Genomic DNA, 21,360 nt, shown 5'->3' with positions numbered 1-21,360 from the left:
CAGAATGGCATTATTATGTTTTGATGAATCCCAAGTGTGTGAAAATATTGGATCCAACACATAATGATAAAATTGGATGCTTTACGTCCAATATTTATTGGTCTCGCTATGAGTTTTAAAATATTGGACTCGACTACGTCTTGTCCAATATTTTAAAGCTCATAGCTCGACCAATAAATAAGTGTTCAATCGATCCAATTTTATAGTTATAATGAAGCAGGGCTGTCAACTTTTTGCAATTACTTGGCGTGAGACAGAGACGTACCGGGATTTGCCGACTACAATGTTCATTTTGTTTTATTATTTGAGCCACGGCGCTCGAGAATGTGAAAAGCGGGGGGGGGGGGAGCAACAAATTATTCATGACGATGCGTGAGATTTTACTCATTTTCCAGCTTTTTGCGTGAGCTTTACTACCTTGGTGTGAGATTATACTACCTTGGCGTGAGACTGTGAGAAAGTGACCCAATGCGTGAGACTCACGGCCAATGCGTGAGCGTTGACAGCCCTGAATGAAGTCTCAATCTTGCAAATGAGAATTTATGGCGAAATGCACACTTGGCGCCAAAACTTTCGCCTTTTTGGAAGGGTAGGCACCGGGGTATGTGATGCTGAATTGAGTGTAGCTACCATGTAGTTACAATACTAGCCCCACAAAGCATTTTTCTTCACAAATGACCATACAATTCTGTGCCTGGCAATGTTATGTGTGCAATATTCTTTTGCCTATTCCAAGAACTACTGTTGACTTTAAATATGCCAAAGTAGTAAGATTGACATTTTCAAGAGAATAAATTTACTGGTGCCAAAATATCCATATATTTATGGAATTACATTATTTTCATGTCACAGTCAACATCGCGATGGAAATTAAAAGGAAAATATTTGGGAAAGCAATGCAGTCAACATTGTTTTGCCAAATTTTGTTTGCCACCATTAAAATGGTTGTTAGACCCCAATCCAATAGGAGCATTATTTTCTAGGTTTGTTAGCAGCCATTGCCAGCCATTGACTCCAAATAATAGTTGGACCTTGAAGGTCGGCTGCATTATATACCTGCCATGTCATTGTATTGTACAGTATTACCCATTTTTTGTTTGGGTAGTTTCTCAAATTTCAGTCTCTTTTACAAGTTGGCATGCTTTTATGGTGAATTGTCGCTGTATAGTAGCAAAAATAGATTCACTACTGGGTCTGTGCTGTAAAAGAGTTTAAAACTTCACAAGCTTGTGCAGGTGCAAAACATTGCTCAAGTCCAACAGGAACAAGCCTTGGGGTGTAAAATTGCAGGCCACAAACATAAAAGATGTTGTTTCTGGTAGCTAGCTTGCTTGCATTAAATAGGCGCACGTCTGATGCTGACATATTCACACTTTTGACGGGACTGTCATACTGTACAATGTACTGTACATATATGTTATGTGGAATTTATATTAAACAGAAACCCGGGACAGAAACAAAGTATCTTTTGCTAGTTCGGCAATTGAATCCCGGGGACTTAATTATAACTTTAAAAGTTTCCACTTTCAGCTTCAGAAGCTAAACAATATTTTCAGATTCCATTTGAAAATAAGTTGGCAATGCCAAACCACAGGACATGGACTTGAGATGTCAAAATTTGTGTTGGGTTAATTTGCTTTTGCCATAGGCAACCGGTCATGGTGGGTCGCTGACCTGTTTGAGCTCCGTGGGATCATGCTGGGGCACAATAGGACCATTTTGTAAAATTTTGTATCCAGAAAAGGCTGAACAGATTGCTGTGGTTGTGATTATCTTGAATTGACATTTCGGGAACAGTCACTACTATTCAGACACTACTGACTTGTTTGTCGGCTAGTATATGGGGGGGTGAGTTTGATGCTAAATATTGTTTGCCAACTAAAATTGTTAATTGTTTCACCCCAAATCTTTTTCACCTGGGCACTCAAGAATATAAAGAAGGAGAGGGGGGATATTGGAGACAAAATAATTCTCGAATGTATCCTTTTTCACTACTTCTAACCATTGCCATTTCTTTTAAATGACATGTGACATGTCCCATGACCATGATGACTGCTGAAGATGGCAACACAATACAGCATCATTCTGTTACTGGGTCATTCTTTTCTTAATTATGCTTCCATGTTGAAGTGTATGGCAGTGGCGTAGCGTGGGTCATCACCCCGGGGGGGTCACTGCTACTGTGGCTTGTACACCATCCGCGATAATGAACTTTTGAAAAGCACCCTAAACAAGGATTTAACCCTTGGCTAAAACGATACCCTAAACAGGGATTTTATTCCTAACATCAAATTTCATACCCTAAATTTCATTTCCGCGTATTTAGCAATTGCAATTTTGCTACCCTTTTCTCCAATTTTTCATGTTTTTGACACCCTAAACACGATACGCGTGTATCGTGCTTACCCACGAAAAACAACCCTTTTTACGCTGCTTTTCATTATCGCGGATGGTGTACAGGCCACAATGGGAGTGACCCCTGGGGTCATCACATTGAGGGTTGGGGCACCGCCCGTGATTGGGGGGGGGGGGTCACCGAGTCTGATTGTGGAGGGGGACAATTTTCCTATGGGATTTAAAAAATTTAAGATCGATGGGGGGGGCACATGCCCTGTGCCCCTATGACACTCGCCACTGGTGTATGGGACATGCCACCCAAATGGGTCTGTTTTTAATCCCAAGACAACATAGGTCCATGTTTTGAAAAATTGCCCATTAAGGCGACAAAATATAAACCCTGTTCTATGGACGGACGGACCTTAATAAGTAGGGTTGGTCGGTCTGGCGTTTTTTTTTCTTTTCTGGAGGCTAAAATTATCCTAAAATTTCACCAAAATCTGACCTGAAAAAATCTGAAGATTTTGTACAAACACTATGGTATTTTTCCCAATTTTAGCCTCAAAATGGCTGATATTACATGAATGTATATATTTGTGAATGTAGCAAAATTAATAAATAAAGGCCATTTTTTACCGCTGGGCATGGTTCCTGTCAATCAGTGGCGCAGTGCGAGTCATCCTATGGGAGACACTGACCATGATTGGGGGGCACCAGGCCTGATGGGGGCACAACTTCAAGCACTTGTCAGCAACCTTCCTATTTGATTTTCTATTTTTTCAAATCGATTGGGGGCACATCCTCTTATGATGCTACACCACTACTGTCACAAGATTTTTTCCTGCAAAATCAAAAAAGGGCACTTTTCAATTGGAAAGTTTGTTAGAATATTATTTTTAACTCTGTAATTTACAAGGAGTTTTTTCTCCCCCTGCAAATCCAAAAATGGGCACTTTTTCAATTGGAGAGTTCACAAAATCCTTTGTTTCATTAATTAATAACATAATACAATTATTATTTTGAACTCTGTAATCTTGAAAAGGTTATATCAGTGCTATAATTATTATCTTATCATTGGAAATATCATGTCAATATACATGCACTTATATATACAAATGATGTGTGTGATTATTTTGTGTGGGTTGTGCGAACTTATATAGCGATTGTTTGAGATGACGTCAATCCTTAAATCCAACACTTGAATATTTTATCTAAGCTACTTGCAACTTACATGCAGTCATGGGACATGGCATTATAAAAAGAAATGAGTGGGAATTGATAAATCTCTTATTAATTTGTCTTTGGACGAGAAAAAATGTGTCAACAATCTTAGTTCCATATTTTAGTGGTAACACAGTTACACTGGCAAATCTTTACCTCTTTACTTCTAGTAAAGTTACAGAAATATCATTTTTGGTTTTAAAATACTGGGTGTTTTAAGGGTAGTATTATATTAACCCAAGATATTTTTCTCATATGGCATGTCTGGAGAAATTTTATATTTGGACACAAATCAGCACCGTATTCGACCTAAGGTCACTTTTAGGGCGAATCGTCAAAATGGAGAATTTACACGCACATGAAAACTGCGGAAAGTTAGATGGTGATTCGATTTAGACATTCATGGAATTGAGTTATTAAATTAAAGGGCATTTCGTGATCCACAGCCTCATCACCCTACTTTTCTCAAAAAAAGTTGAGATTTTTTATACCACTGGAAACCTCTGGCTAGTGGCTACATAATGTACCAAAAATTTCTTGCAGATTAATTCGATCAGCAAAAATATTGTCAAATTTGAATTTCGTTCTGGTATACCAGAACGAAATTACAACAGTGGCCTATGCGGGGGCCTATGGAGCAGTGTGATACACATAATCATGAATAACTCGCAAACGCAAAATCGGAAACAACTGAAATTTTGGGAATAAGCTTTTTTCGTGAATATCTACTGAAAAATGTCATAAAAAGAGGATGCTAGGATCACAAAATCCTCCTTTAAGGCACATTGAAAAGGGGTGTTTAAACAATTGCCACTTTAAAATGTTGATAGGGGTGCTTATACGGTAACCATTTAAAAGCAATTTCTTATGATTCCAAAGTTTCCAATTTATGCACCCGTTTCTTGGCCTTTTGAGGGAGAATAAAAACCCTTTAAAAAGGGATGTACCGGGACAGGAATGATTTCATGTGAAGATTAAATAATCCTTCTGAAAGATGCTTGTAATGTGTAATATTTGACAGGCGAGACATGGTTTTAAAATGACAATTGTGATTCAAGGATGTACATCTAATTGATTGGCCTTGGTTGGATGCTTGCAATTTAACATATGGGGTAATCTCTGATATTTATGTGATATTGTTGGCTGGCAAAATAGGGAGATTTTGGATGGTGGGAAGTACTGGTTGATTGGTGGTATAATCATGGTGAAAAGGATTATTCCTAGTTGACGCTAATTCACCTGTCCTCCTACTCAAATATTATTATCACCAGGTTTGGATGGCATGAGTAGCCCTGTGAGTAACACTGTTAGGGTACAAACACCTCTACACATATACCCCACATACATGGATTGCTAAATGGTCTTGTGGCCTAAAAAACAACCGACGTTCGCACCTTATATTAATTCATTCATAGCTCTTTTTGTTTTTTGAGAATTTAAGCATACAAAGTAACAAGCAAAATTTCGAGAAATATTATTTTCAAAACTGAACCCAAAAATAGCACCTTTAAAGCCAAGAATTGACTGTTTACTGATAATATTCATAGTAACAAAATTCAATCATTGCTTAGGACCTATGCCCTAATGCTTCATTCGAGTTGTGACATATTTGTCATCATAAAAATAGCCCCAAATATTTGAAGGTGATGTGTGCATCAATAGCTTTTGGTCATCATCGTGTTACCAGGAAATGTACATATTTCCAATATTCAGTGATCTTGCTTATTTATTAATAGGCCTAGTACAGGTCTTCGATGTGAGGGATTCAACTTTTACCATGTTTACTGCATGTTGCATGGTCAAACATGCTACATGTAGTTGAAAATTATCCAACACATATTAAGATAACAGACCACCACAGACAAACCACTAGGAACATGAATAGAGTAAGATGTGTAAATTAAATATGTCATCATAACTCAGCAGGTAGCTCTCACCAGAGATATTGGATCACATACCATACAACACACTGAGATACTGAACTCACACAAAGCATGTATGGTACCCGTGTGTCTGCCCACATGATCCCATAGCCTGCCAAGATAAGTGTTCTAGTGAAGAGAACCAGCAAAACTTCCTAGTCTAGATTCAGAAAAATTATTTTCCTAAAACATATACCTATTTTACCTTACCATGCAAAATCAACACAATATTTCTGATATCCGTTCAACCACAAGTTATATGTTTACACATTACAAGCACAAATCATCATCAAAACAACTTGATTCAGGTACGTGTTTTCTTTATGAATTTCTGTTTCATACATAGCCTAGAAACAGCAATTTTTTATATCCAACTAATAAGTACCGCGGCCAGCTTTGCTGGCCCCGGTACAAAAAGTCACATAGCTCAACACAACTCAGCTATAGCATAAAGCCAAGATTATGCACCCAGCATCAATTCTGGGATGGTGGGGAAAAAACACATTGGTGATACTTATTGAAGGTTATGAAACCTTTATTTGATAGGATTCAACACCAAGTAAAACAATGAAATCTAGATGACTTTGTGTGAAATCTTAATGCAACCGCATGCATTAGTGTATCTTAACTTTAACCGACAAAATCCTACGAATTATGAAGAAATGAATGACCAGTTTCCATGGCAACTTACACGTCACATGCTCCAGATTATTACAGATTTAATAACCAAAAGCATGATATTTGATGCTGGTGCTTTTGGTCATATTCCTGATTCAACAAAAGAATCATTACAGCAAATTGTGTACCTCTCTGTAGCAGTCAGCTGCACAACCAATGGCCAAAACAATAATAAAATCTTAACTGACCTAGATTATGTTCTTTTAGTTTTTGTCAAATGACCAACAAAATGACACAATACCTTTACAGGTACAACATTAATTTTTCACTGTGGAGTGGGATGAACTCAGCCCAAAACTTGCATACATTGGCACACATCATATCCCTGTCCATATAAAAGAAGACCCTCTTTTCAGGGTATCTTACACCCATGCAATGAAGGCCTAAATAGGTTGGGGATTTTAATTACTTGAGATCAAACAGTTAAGTTCTAAGCATGTACATTTAATAAGATGTGTACCATTATACACCAGCGATCCAGGAGTGATCCACCCTCTAATAATGATATTATTAAATATAAAAACTTAGAATTAGGCAATTTTTTAATTAACTTAAATTCAAGTTTACCCAATGATGTACACATATATCCCACATCTAAGTTGGGTGGGGGTACTCAAATAGTTCACCCAAATTAAAAACAATGCATGCTCCGGACCAGATTTTGAGGACATAAAGGGGGAGGGTCTCCAGAACTTAAATGGGGCTTTGATTTGCCTGCATCCTGCTTGTGGTTTTGCCTTTCTTGTCAAACGCTTCCAGAAATAAGTTCGTGGAGCCTTAAATTGAAACTAATTTTGTGATATTTAGAGGAAAATTTACCCAATTCTCTTTGGCAACCTCATATGGGGACCTCGGGAATGGAAAACAAGCTTTATCAGAGGTCTCTGGAACAAAAGAGCGATCCAATACAATTAAAAGTTAATCTCTGTGACTGCACATCCCTTTTAATGGGATTTTTATTATCGGTTTATTGCTCAATGAGACATATTTTACCAATACCACAGACACATAAACAAAAATCAAATAGAGATTTAATAGTACCAATTGATCAAATCTTGTGTCAGAACAGGGAAGTGAGATATCTATGGCACTTCCCTGGGCAGAAAGGAATGATGCATTAATTGAATACAGGTCAGCTAGTGCAATCATCTGTATAGCAGGATCCATTCAAACACTACAAACACACACAAAAACCCAAGTCAAATACAACCATCTGTATCTTTTTTTATCATTCTCATCTCCATGATGCTCAGATTTCTTTGCTGCCCTAAAATGAAAAACACATTATATACTGGGAACAGGAAATGATCCTAATTGCATTTATAGTTGGGGATGCAGGATGGACCTTTTGTACATTTTCCCTTAAAAAAGGGCTGTTTTACAACAACAAAAACTGACCTTTTGTGAATTAAATTTTTTAAATTTAATTTGATTTTCAATATATTTACATTACCGAACTTAAATTCAGATTGACAATTTGGAGGGAATGTCGCACTTCCCTGGATATGGCTTTGGTTGTTGTAATATTTTAGTAAGTTTATTCAAATCAGTTAATCAAGAAGATTGTTATAAAAAATAACCCCAATTGAGCTGTGCATAAATATCCCATCAACTACACCCCGATTTGAGCTTTAATCACTGGTCCCGTCACTGGTATGGTGATTTTCATAGCTTTCCAAAGACGAGGAGTTATTCCCCCCCCCCAAAAAAAATATATATATATTTTGATTATTTCTTGGGATTTCATAACTTTTCCAGTTATTTCCCTCTTGCATAACAGGGTTTGATTCCCTACTGAGATTTATTATTTCTCGGTATAATGATTTCATACCTGTACAATTTCATTTCCCGTTTCACTTTTATATTTTTGGAACACTTGGAACCCTATCCAGAATCTTGTTTCCTACTCATAAAATATGACTTCCTTTCCAAAGTTAAAAATAACTCTGGCACACAATTCCGGGACACAATTGTATTTGGATATAACCATTGACCTGTAAACCGAAAGAGCAAAAAGATATAAATCACTGAATACATATTATATAGTAGGAAGTTTACAAAGGAAAAAAACCCTGACCCATGACACTCCCAAGTTCAAACAATTACAATTTGATTTAGCAAAATTAAAGTCAGTTGTTCCCAAATCTATCATATAGGACTGAAGAGCCTACATGTATACCAATTGATTTGCTGAGGCATGGACAGTTTACATGAAGCTGTTTGAACATTTGAATAGGCCAAAGGAATAAAATCTGGAGGGGGGGCAACATCTACCCCTTCATTAGAAGAGGGCTACATTCTTACGAGTATAACAGAGAGCACTGTTTCATTTCTAATTATGATCTATTATTGATTTTTCATATGAACAGTGGCGTGCTACCCCCCAAATATTTTTCTTCCCCCCAGTTTTCCCCCACTTTTGAGTAAAAAAACCCAAAATTATGTAAATTTCCACTTTTGTTGATTTTTGCCCCCCCCCCCTCCCCCCCCAAAAAACCACCCAAAATTCCTGGTGCCACCACTGATGATGAACACAGTTGATTAATTTTGCTGGAATTTCTGTCAATATAAATTATAATGTTTCGTAATTATTTATCATTCCTTCGCAAATGCAATCCTATGCAGAGCCAATGTGTGTGCACCATAGACTCTGAATATTCAGAGTCTATGTGTGCACTGAGCATTCAAAAATAATAATAAGGTTAAAAATGTCAGTAAACAATAAGTGTCATTGATAAGCCAAATAATCCATTACTTTTAATGGGTTTTATTGTTTCAAGCACACCTGGTTTCTATACAAAACACCATTTCAAATAGGGTCCATTTTAATCAAAATAATAACACTTCAAATTAATATTTTTCAGTTTGGCTTATTTAGTTGATATTTTCTAGTGACTGTGGTTAGAATAATGAATAGTAGGACACTCATTATGTGGTTTGGCATCCTGCTTAAATGTCATTCACAGAAACCACTGACATATTCAAAACAATTCTACTATTTGTTAGTGATTCATTTTTTTCATAATTTTCTTAATCCCCAAACCAACTTGTGGCACTTTTTCATGATTGCTTGGCCAGGCTTCTGACCTTAGATCCTGTAAATTTATTATGTTCTGACCAAGTGAAGGAGTGAGCACATACATAATAAAGGGTTGTGGGTTTTGGTACATTAAACTTATGAAATGAATGAATAAACACTAATAATTGGAAAAAAAATTAATAAACCATCAACACTGAAGTGAGCAAGCATCCCGCAAGCATACACGCAAAGACAGAGAGAGGTTGACGATAGAAAGCTATAGAAAGTGAGAAAGACAAAGACAAAGATAAAGAAAGAAGGAAGGAAGGAAGGAAGGAAGGAAGGAAGGAAGGAAGGAAGGAAGGAAAGAAAGAAAGAAAGAGAAAAGAGAGGAAGAAAGAATAATAGAAATCACAAAGCTTAATTTTTGTTCAATTTCTAAATACCTCACATTAAAATGATACAAGTCAATACCCTCACTCCCTTTCAAAAGATTGTACGATGATCATTATACCTAAATTGAGCTACGCATAAATGTATGTACCATCAATCAACTCATTAATGTTGAGCTGTAATCGCTGGTATGGTGATTTTCATAGCTTTCCAAAGACAGGGGATCACCGGCAAATTCATGAACCATACTCAGGTTTTGGTATACGCTGGCGAAGTTACGTAACAATCGGATTAACTACCATAGCAATAAGTCAAAACAATTTTTGAACATACCGCGCTGCACTGATACGTTCACGCGGTACCTCTGCATTGAACCATATCATGCTGATCACTTGCACCTGTAAGATTAGTATCTTTGAAAAGACCCGCATTGTATTCAATCTATGATTGCAGACATACACAGGTGATTAGTTCAACCTGCTTGTAGTGCAGCGCGATATGTTCAAAATTGTTTTGACCTATTGCTATGGTAGTTAATCCGATTAATTATGTAACTTCGCCAGCGTATACCGGTATTTGGAACAAGCATAGATGTGCTATGAAGAGAACAAATGGCAAATGTTATAGTAATTTTAAAGTCAAAATCTAACATGAAAATGAAGGTAGAATAAAAAAGTCTGTACTTTTCATATCATGTGCCACTTGGCTGTTAAATTCTCGAAGCCATGGTTAATAAATACACCAGCAGTCGACACTGGGATAAAAGCAATTAACACAAATGTAATAAAGATCAACTTATTTGCAATGTTTTACAAAATGGACATGAGAGTGATGAAAGTAGATATGTGAGTGTTATGAATTTAGATCATTTGACGATGCAGTTTGATAAAATATTTTGTACAAAAATCGCTCATAATCACTTTAACTGAACTGGTGCCAGACACTCATATTTAATAATTTAGTCCTTACTGTTGAACCTTAAGTTAGGTCCTCCCACTCTCTCTTGCTAAATGAAAAAATTATCCATCAATTGAATGACTAGACTAGAGATAATACCAGCTTTCTGCATTAGACCATGACTATGACGTGCACAGAGGCCTATTAAGTCAATTGAAGTCAAACTGAAAATGAAATTCAATTTCATAGAGTGCAATACAATATCCCTGTATTGTATGAGGCTTGTTAGAGTTTGAATAAGAACACCGTTAGTTGGTGTAGGCGGGCTCCGATGCGCTGATGAGGCCATGGAATCATACCACTAGTACTAGTCTGTACTCATGCACCGGACTCGTGTTCATTTTTTGTCAGAGCTGGTTTTTTAGATGACTATAATGATATTGTATTTTAAAATAATGACAACCAAATCATGTTTGCAAAAATAACTATAAGTAATAAATAAAAAGTATACAAAATAGTGGCAGGTGGGCCTGGGGTGGGCCCCATGATGTAAGGGGGGGTGGTGGTCCACAGACAACTCTTGAGGCTAGGTAGACCATCAGGAAGATGCACGCATATAACTGTGAGCCAGGATCAGTATCAGGCAGAAAGATGAACCAACTTCAAAATTTTGCTCCCCAAAAGCCTAGCAGTGGCGTAACTCCTATGCTACTGGGGGGCCTCCGGGCTAAGGGGGCACCCAGGCCTGAATACCATTTCGACACGATAATAGTTGTTTAATGGGGAAGCAGTGGAAACCTTTACACATGCATAGAATTAATCTTCATTTGGTTGCCCCCTTCAACACAAAAATTCCGCACGCTTCGCTCACATTGCAACATAATTTGTTATTTGAAAGACCGAAATTCAACTTGATTATACCAAATTAGTGCTATTTATGCAATTGTTTTAGGAAGTGGGGGTATTTTGTATTCTTGCTCCCGGTCGCCACAATCACTAGCTTCGTCACTGCAGCTAGTGATGAATCTTCAAAAGTAAAGACATTGGAGAAGATGAAAACGTTTTTTAATTAACATGAAGTTCATTGATATGAAATTAATTTGATCTGAAACACTATTTGTAAGTTATTCCGTGAGGTATAAATGGCTTTCAATCAATTTCATGGTTGCATAATTTTGAAACGTATCGCCGGAGGGTATTATACATAGGCTACCGGTTGTTTTTAGAGAGAATGTACATGTAAGATTTTATTGGACAATGTGCGAGTAGCGCGCAATTTTTGTGCATTTTGCACTATTTTGGGCTTTGGCCTATGATCGGGATGAATTTTGGTGGAAAACGGGTTCCTTGCCCCTTTTCTTTTCCTTTGCCTTCCGATTTTCTCTTTCATTTTTTGTCAGGGGGCACTCTGCCCCTCCCCCCTGGCTACGCTACTGCTTTCAATACCAAAATTGATTTGCTCTGCACCATGCACAACCTTGGTCAGGGGCACCCGATCTACTTTCGCCCCCAGGCACCCTAACCCAAAGTTACGCCACTGAAGCCTAGTAAGTTGTACTAGTACAACTGAGCTTAGGATGCTGGTGAATGGTGATTGTTTCATTCTGTTAAGATAAAACAGTACATATATCTTCATTATTTGACAGAATAAATGCGTTCTGTATCATGTGTAAACATCATCATGATACAAATTCCAGGTAAAATTTATACCTTCCTGATTTTAATTGTTACCATGAAAATCTAATAAGCTGTAAGCTGTAATTGATGGTTCCACGTTCATGGAATTTGAATGCTCAGTTGATTACAATGACACGCTGTATGTTTGTTTTCAGGAATTGAATTCAATAGCTAATAAAAAGACAGCATAATAAATTAACTTTCATATTTCATTGGCATTCACAAAGTTTTGTATTTGCATCAAAAAAGTGCATACTTACACAAAAACTTGTAAGTTTTTGTTAAAATATACATTTTGTGAAGGTTGTCATTCATTCAGATAGTAAACCTATGAATTTTAAACTGTAATTTAAATTTTAAACTACTTACATCTATTTGAGTCGCAATATTTTACCGCCAGAAATCAGTGGGCCTGACATAAACATTGCATCCAGAAATGGGAAATATTATTACCAGTCAAATAATAAGTCCATTAGATTAGATTATAGTTTAATAGTGTCTAAATTGATTTTAAATTCATATTGGACATTGGCATAGATTTATTTTTGACATTGGAGGGGATGGGGTTGGAAAAAAATTCTTAAAGTATAGTGAATCCTGCCACTGTTGGCGACAAAATATGTTGATGGTACAAATGCACACGAAATTTTTTTGCCATATTGAAGCTAAACTGATGATATGAGTATGGTGTAAGAGTGGAATAAATTTCCATGAAGCGCACAAAAATTGGCACTTTGGGGGCTCGGGGCTAAAATGGCCAAATATGAGGTTAATTTGGTCAGAAACCCACATTAAAGGCATCAACTTTAAGGGGGGGTGATTGTATGGACCATCCCCCTGGTAAAATATTGGGGGGTTTATCCCCCCACCCCCGGGATCTACGTCCATGATATTGGATCAGGCCAGTCGTAACAAATGGTGCGGCCGAAAGTGTGGAGGGAGGTTTAAAGGGGTGGAGGGTTGAAGGGGGTGATGAAGCCCCCAAAAGCCCAAGCACTTCTGCAAATGAATATACAATTTTAACGGCAAGTGAATAGAAACTACAACATTAAAAGTCAAATGATCAACCACTGAAAAGTGGTGCGGCCATGACCGCACCTGCCGCAGTGGTCCGACAGGCCTGTATTGGATCTAATATAATAGGTCCAAGCCTTTTCATCATGTTCATCCCCTGCAAAATTAAAATAATCTTTTGTTTCCATTTTGTGTTATATCTACAAATCTGTACATCATTGACAATCCAGCAAATCTTTTTTTACACACAATTCTTAAAATCTCTTAAATTATCTGGTCTTTTGAAAGCTTTATACCTATGAATAGTAGCATGCATAGTATACATCTATTTATTTATCTTCAAATCTCTGATGTGAATACATGTTTACAGGGCGTCTTCATTACCAACTCCCAGCATCCCAACATGCTTAATTTACTTGAAATAACTAAGTACACATGATTACAATGCTGATGATTGGTAAAACTTTTCTCTTGGGATGAGTTGACAATTTTGGTATGACGAAGAGTTCAAAGACATTTTGCCAGCCATTTTTAATAGAAGTGCCAAAATTGTAATAACTAAAGTAATATCTTTATTTTGTACAAGGATATTATGTATAAGGCCATATTAATATAATTGTTTGTCTCAAAGATCCTTCATAAGTGTTAATAAAATCATGCACATTTATAACTGGAAAACTCAAAATTTTATTTCATTTTAAAAATGATATGCCCACAAAAATGGGAAAACTATGAATGTCTGTTTGTTTGCCCAGCACTCATTTCTGAGTGTTTTAATTCAGCAAAAGCAGCTTGTCTCCTCCATCTCCCATTTATTTAAACCGGTTGACCCAACATGGACTTTATAGTCAAATTATTAAAAAGAAATAGTAAAGCAAAATAAAATTGCATTCAGCATAACATTTCTCAAAAGCTCAGTTGGAGACAAACAATTTAATTAATATGCCCTAAACACAAAACAATGAAACAAACAAATAAATGCAAAATCTTAGTATATAGTGTTCATAATTTTAAACAAACGGCAGTCAATACCAAAATAATTTTCCTTCATGGCAACATTTTGATTTCTTTACCACTTGAAAAATATATGCCCGACTGCAAAAATACACACAGAAGGTACGTATCCAAGCAATATGTTTCTGAACTGAATAAAATATAATTTAAAATTTCATGACCTCTTACTGGATAATAAAAAAAACTAGATGCTGCTGCATTTCCAAGAATTCAAGCACTAACTTCATCAATGCTGATCATTAATTCAATAAGAAAATCACTATGCACATAAATTCTTAATTTCAACTGCCTCAAATGTCAGAACAGTCAGAATAACAAAATGCATGGATAATTATTAAATTTCAATTTGGATTCGATCAGGATGTTTTTGCAGTGGTTTGACACTGGTACAAAGATGGATTTTGCTTTGCCATAATTCTGAGTATTCAAGCGCTTCTGGATGAAATGGAGACTTGGAGTAAATATTATCACAAAAGGATTTCTACAAATTGCTTGAGTGGGTGATATCAGTTATTATTCCAATTCATTAATAGGGCTCAGAAATGGACTTTTTAATTTCCTTTTTTTTAAAACCTTACATAAGCATGACAATGAATTTTGTGGAAAAACCTGAAAAGGCATGCAAAATTGAACAAAAACAACAACAAAATGGGCAAAAACATATAAGAAACCTCAATTCAGGTTTAGCCTCAATCATGCCTGTTTAAAAGGGCTTGCTTGGTCACACACCTTTGCACAGTATTTTTATGACACCCTCACCTGAGAGCATCAAGCATACCAAATTACATTCTGAATACGAGGAATATCCTTCCGATATCAAATAATTTAGATTTTTTGAACTTCATGATATAATTCAAATTTTATGGCAAATTATCATGAAAAATTGACATTTTTGACATTTAACAGTCCTGGAAGTAAACTATAAGTAGAAGCTGCATACTTTAAGTATGTAGAGATGAAAAGCCGACCATCATATGAAAATCTTCTGACCTTTTGTTTTGAATATATACATGAAATATGTCCCCAAAGACCTCAAAATTTTAGGTCTTTTGGGAAACTTCATGTACCGGTAGATACAAAAGGTCAAAATTTTCATGATGAAATTTTCTACTTGTAAGTACATCATTAGATTTATAAAGTTTACTTTGTGTCAAAAATGTGAATTTTTTAAAATTTGCCATAAAATTTGTATTAGGCAATGCAAAAAACCTCTGTTTTATAGATGGATGGACTTTTTAAGTAGGGTCGTTCGGTTGGGATTAATATTTCTGGAGGCCAAAATGACCCTAAAATATCACCAAAAAGTTTGAAAATTTGATGATTTTTTTGAAAATGTTCTGAATTTTTTTTCAAAAATTTTCAGTCAAAATCAATAATTTTTGCCCCAAAACAACTGATTTTACATGATTTTAGCAAAAAGTAAAAAATAAAAATTCTCTCAAAACGCAAAATCTGGGTCGGTCGGGTCTGTTAATTAAACAGGGTTGTTTTTTTCGTCACCTTATATAGCGAATTTTAAGAAATCCAAGTTATTTGAAATCATCAGGACATTCCTCGTATTCAGAATGCAATTTGGTGTGTCGAATGTGCTCTCATGTCCCACAAAAAATACTGTTCAAAGGTATGTTACAGAACCCTTCAAGGTAGTGATTTGCTAAATAAGAAAAATCATTGAATGAAAATCAGATTTTTAATATTTTTGTACAGGGTAATGTGTGTTATCATAATAACCTGCAAGTGTCTGGACACACCCTAATAAAGGTAAAAGGTCACATTTTAGTAATGTTTGAAGAATCCATATTCCCAAAATCCATCCTAAATATAGCTGGGTCATTCTTCGGTAAGGTGCACGATTGCAGTCCCTCCACTTTCAGGAGTCATAACTAAAATACGAAACATGATTTCGAATTTTATTTTTTGCAGTTGTTTAGTATTGACGTTCCTTTTATATCTCAAAACATCAAAATATTAAAAGAAGTTCTTATTTTCGAGAAAATTGCTTATACAGGGTGTCACAACCCCAAAACCCCATGTCCCGATTAGGGTCATCAAAATTTTGATGCTGATATCTTTTAGTGGATAACTTCAGCATCGTAAAAAACACCGGGAATGACAAGTTATTTATTGTATATTGTAGAAAAAGTTATTGTAACACATCTTTCATAGCCAGGAGTAAAAATAATTTCACCCTATATGTCTAAAATGTCCTGTCCCTATGTCTCGTCATCTACCGTCACGAAAATTTAGAAGCGCCTGGAGAAAAATACTAATTTTGTAAGGTCATTTATTTGACCTAGAGAGCACAAGTCAATATGCAGTAAATTCATTTAGACATTTTTTCCTCATGTTGGCACAATAAATTCATCAAAACTATAACCATTTCTTCACTAACACGGGTGGGTACCTTTATTAATCATCATCTCCGCACGCTTCTGATACCTAAAATGTTCGCATTATTTATTTTACTTTTTTCAAAATTACAACAGTTGTACGTTTATTTCTATTCACCTCCTTTATTGACCATGTGTATTTTATAGTTGTACCACTAGGGTCGTAAGTTTGTTAATTTCGTAATATACCATCACGTCATATCCGTCACAATTTTGTGACGGATATGACGTTTGGGGTGATTTTCACCATGAGAGAATCATTTCAAATCACGTGGCGGAGATGATACAGCAGAATTTCCATTCCTTGACATCATCTCCGTCACTCTACAGATAATGCCCTGCTTTGACCTTAAAACTGGTCAAATGGAAATGTAATGATATGTTGCATAATCTTGGTTATACTCCCTTCCTCTATAGGTAAAAACAAATGTTCAATGTGTGACACATTTTTGGTATCAGTTGAACTTCAGTAGCAATTGTGACGGAGATGACGACCGTGATGGAGATGACATTAGCTGCAGAAAAAGCCAAAAATTACATCAAGCTGCTAATAAAGATTGAGCCAAACACTTTTTTACTACACTGGAGACATGTCTCTTTGTTAATCTGTAAAAAAATTAACAGAAAAATCATTTTGAAATGTCTATTTTCAAAACCTTCAAAAGTGCACCTTACCGAAGAATGACCCTGCTATACACAGTTCTGTATGGAGTTTCATACTCATCAACACTGGAGTTTTTATCCTTTTTGCCAATATTTTTATATGAAAAACACATAATTATGACAATATATTTGGTGAACTAAATAGCTGACCTTGTGTAAAAGTTTTGGTTTTTTTACAGAAAAAAAAGCAAACCGTTTTATTCAGATTGGAATTTGGGGGTGTGCATTGGATCCCATGGTTACTCATGCCATGTCATGTCCCGGGTGTCATGCGTGATGTTATCAAGCAAAATGAATTATTTGATGTGCAAAATCAATGTCCTTTTTTCGATTAATACATATTCTTGTTCATTTAAAAGTGACAATTATGCCGGGGTCACTCCCATTGTGGCCTGTACACCATCCGCGATAATCAACTTTTGAAAAGCACCCTAAACAAGGATTTAACCCTTGGCTAAAACAACACCCTAAACAGGGATTTCATTCCTAACATCAAATTTCATACCCTAAATTTCATTTCCGCGTATTTAGAAATGCAATTTTGCTACCCTTTTTTCCAATTTTTCACGTTTTGACACCCTAAACGCGTGATCGTGCCTACCCACAAAAAACCCTTTTACGCGTTTTCATTATCGCGGATGGTGTACAGGCCACAATGGGAGTGACCCCGGCAATTATGCTGAAAGTCCATCAAAATTGGGAGTTACACACGTTTCATTTTGGTCACAACACACAATAAATTGTAAAACACTCTATGATCACATCACTACATTTAATGTTAAATTTGTTGTACCAGGGGTTGCACCTTTAATATTATAATAGATGTGCTCATGCTGCTAGCCAAGAAGTTGTGTACTATGTGCATGTACCTGGCAGGCCAACAACCTTTTTCTCCATATACACCAATCCGAGAAGCGTTTACTGTATTTGGCCCTCTATTGACGGAACCACAATTGTACCAGTGCGGGAGATTTAATTTGTTCAATCAATTCATGGTCGTGTATTGAAAATTACTGTTGTGTACAATTCTGTATAGCACACTAACAAGTAATTGATGGAGCCCCCGACCTTGGGACACCGCAGTTTTACGTCGGGGACACCGCAGGAATGGCCTAGTCGGATTGGTGTATAGATTCTGCATTTGAACATGTTGAACACATTGTCTTGGAATTGGTGTCATTCATATACAACAAGCTATATCTCAGTTCTGCTTTCTGGGAGGGATTTCTGACATTTTGAAAACACCAAAGGATTTTTCACTGTTTATATTATAATTCTTTACATCAAAAAGCGTTACATTTTGTGGAAATAAAAAGAATTACAGAAAGAGAATTTGCAAGTTTACACCTCTTTTCATTGTTATGATAAAAATAGAATTTAATGTTAAAAAGCAAGATCCCCTGGAGAGTAGTAAAAGGAATAATTCTATAGTCCACTATGTGTGGGGGATCTAAGTTTGTACATGACAAAGGGGGAAAATACAAAAAAATAAAAACAAAAGATATAGGCTTGAACGTAATGGTTTGAAGAATTCACAATTTTACGCTTTGGATTTACAAGTTAAAAATAAACCTCAATAAATAAAACGTTAAAAGGTAAATTAGATATGTTGTGTTTAATATTTGTATATATTTAAAGGCTACTTTTCATGTTGGCCCGATGAGCTATAGCTAGCATGCTTTTTTTCAATTTGTTTTGCTTTTATCTGTCATTACATAATGACTTTCATCAAATAATAATAATAATAATAATAATAAATAAAAAATATTTTAAAATTCATGCAATTAATTTCCCATTGTATTGAAATGACCTGGATTAATAATTAATTGCATCTTTAGTGCTGTACTTGATTAAAATTATACACATTTATATTGAAAAAGCAGCAATAGTGCGTCACATAACTCACATTTTTAGTAATTACAATGGTCAAAAACCAATTGGTTAACAGCTTGAGAATAGACGGAATATGATTGGAATTGATGAAACAATATTATTATACATACAGTCACCTGTAACATCAATTTTATTGTCTTTTATTGCATTGTTATAGCCAATTTTACATCCCTGGGAGTATAAATATTACACAAAAGCAATATATACAATTTTATCATCATATTTTGAATGCATCATCAAATTAATGTGTAGCTATACAATTATTTACAGACCTTGTTATAGACCTGCTCAACCAATAACACTAATGGATATGCGGAACTGACTGAGACAAATATGTACTAGTACGTGTTCCGTGTAATATGAGGGGAAAAAATCAAATATTTTCAAATTTTTAAGGGCTCAGTGTCCCAAGTCTGGTGTCCCAGAAAATTTTAACTGTCTTTTAAAAAGTCTCATCATGGGAGAAAGAAAACTGATCATCATTCATGTTCTGCATTTTCAAACTTGACCCAAAAAATCCTGTCTGAAGCCACATTTTTGAGAAATCTATAAATCAAATCATTTTATTTTATTATTTTTACCAATATATCACTAAAATATGAGGAAAATGGCTCAAAAGTGCGCATACATTATCATCAATATAAAATGTTATCCAAATTTCATGTACATCTACAGAGTACATTTTAAACTGTTAGAATTGAGGTATGAAACTGCTATTATAATATTGTGCCGTTTTCCTTTGCGTACTGCTAACAGTCCAGCGCATATTATTTTCCAGTCCTGCACATGCTTTAGTCGGTTGGCTTACGTGATGTTTTTCATCTTTGTCAAATTTTTGGGTAGATTCTTGGCAACCATGTTTAAACATATCTAGAAACGCCACTGATTAAGAAAAAAATGGTTGCCAGTTTTTTCATTAACATTTAGAACCTCCATTTTGAATTTCAAAATGGCCGCCAATTTTGTTTTAAATTTCCAATTAACCATAACTATTCATTCAAATAATTCATACAATAACTATTATATTTCATCTAAACTCATAATAAAGGTGTCAACGATTCATTGGAAACAAAATAAGAGCATTAAAAATACTCAAAATTAGTAAAAATCCAAGATGGCACGCCATATGTTAGGGTTTTTACGTAAAATGCCATAACTTTTGAACCAATGGACATATGAAGATGCTTTTGATGGCTAAGCATATGTTTTGGCATATGAGGATGCCAATAATACCAATGTATTTATGATTGGAACACTTTTTATTCGCATCAGAATTTTCCCTGTATCTGCTACACGCATTACAACACGTTGCAATACGCCGAGTGACAAATTTTAATGAGTTCTGACATCATCGCCCAATTTACATCTCGCCGTAATTTGATAGTGTATTCACTATGCAAATAACCAATTTCCTTGCTCCACAGTGTATCAGGAACTAACCCTTTGTTATGCTAAATAGCTTTCCCAATTTTACGTGCTGAAGGCCACACTTGCCATACCTCAGTAAAAGAGGAGCTACCTGTTTCCAGTGTGTGGGAATTTCTAGTGCACTTGGGTGTATTTGCCAAATGCCACATCATGACCAATATTTATGAATATAGGGAAAATAACCGGATAGTGTCTAAATTTGGCTAGAATATACCTTGGCGAAACTATCGAGTGAGTTTGATATTTTTATAAATGAACTGTAGTATGAATGGCAGCACGCCGTCATCCACTTCACATTCACTACGAAACAGTGAAATGCTTGGTTCAAATTACCTGTGTCTTTTTGTTTTTTTTGCATGTAATATGAAGATAATATATTATATTTTGGCCTAATGGTGATTGGAACGATCTAGCCATTGCCGTTAGAACGCGACGTCCACCGTGCTTCCAATTTGTAACAAGTATGTTCAAACGCATCTCTTTGTTTATTTGTTTGCTTTCCATTATTATGTTCTTTGAATTGTATTTATCATGTTTAAATGCGCAGTGAGCTTTGCACCTCCTGAGAAAAGCGTATTTTTGAAATGCTATGTAATGCAATGAATGTATCAGGAGTGTTAACATTATTGACTAATTGTTCCTAATTGCCATTGCTTCAATGATTTTCTAGATCTTCGCCAATAATTGGTGGTGTAATGTTCATGCAGCTGTCACCTTCCCCACCACACTTGCAAATTTGGTACAGATCACACTGTTTCCTATGCATGGGCACCTTCTCGAACACTTTGATTTCTCACAGTTACACCTGATGAGC

General features: G+C 35.7%; 1 protein-coding gene across 1 annotated transcript in view; it reads right to left on the bottom strand.

The window, feature by feature from the left end:
• The window catches only part of LOC140148677 (MICOS complex subunit mic25-a-like), a 358,926-nt gene that overhangs the window by 216,993 nt on the left and 120,573 nt on the right, over nucleotides 1-21,360 (bottom strand). The gene's annotated exons all lie outside the window — the stretch shown is intronic.

Source organism: Amphiura filiformis, chromosome 3 (assembly GCF_039555335.1).
Source record: "Amphiura filiformis chromosome 3, Afil_fr2py, whole genome shotgun sequence".
Lineage (NCBI taxonomy): Eukaryota > Metazoa > Echinodermata > Ophiuroidea > Amphilepidida > Amphiuridae > Amphiura > Amphiura filiformis.
This window is presented reverse-complemented; position numbering and strand designations above follow the sequence as displayed.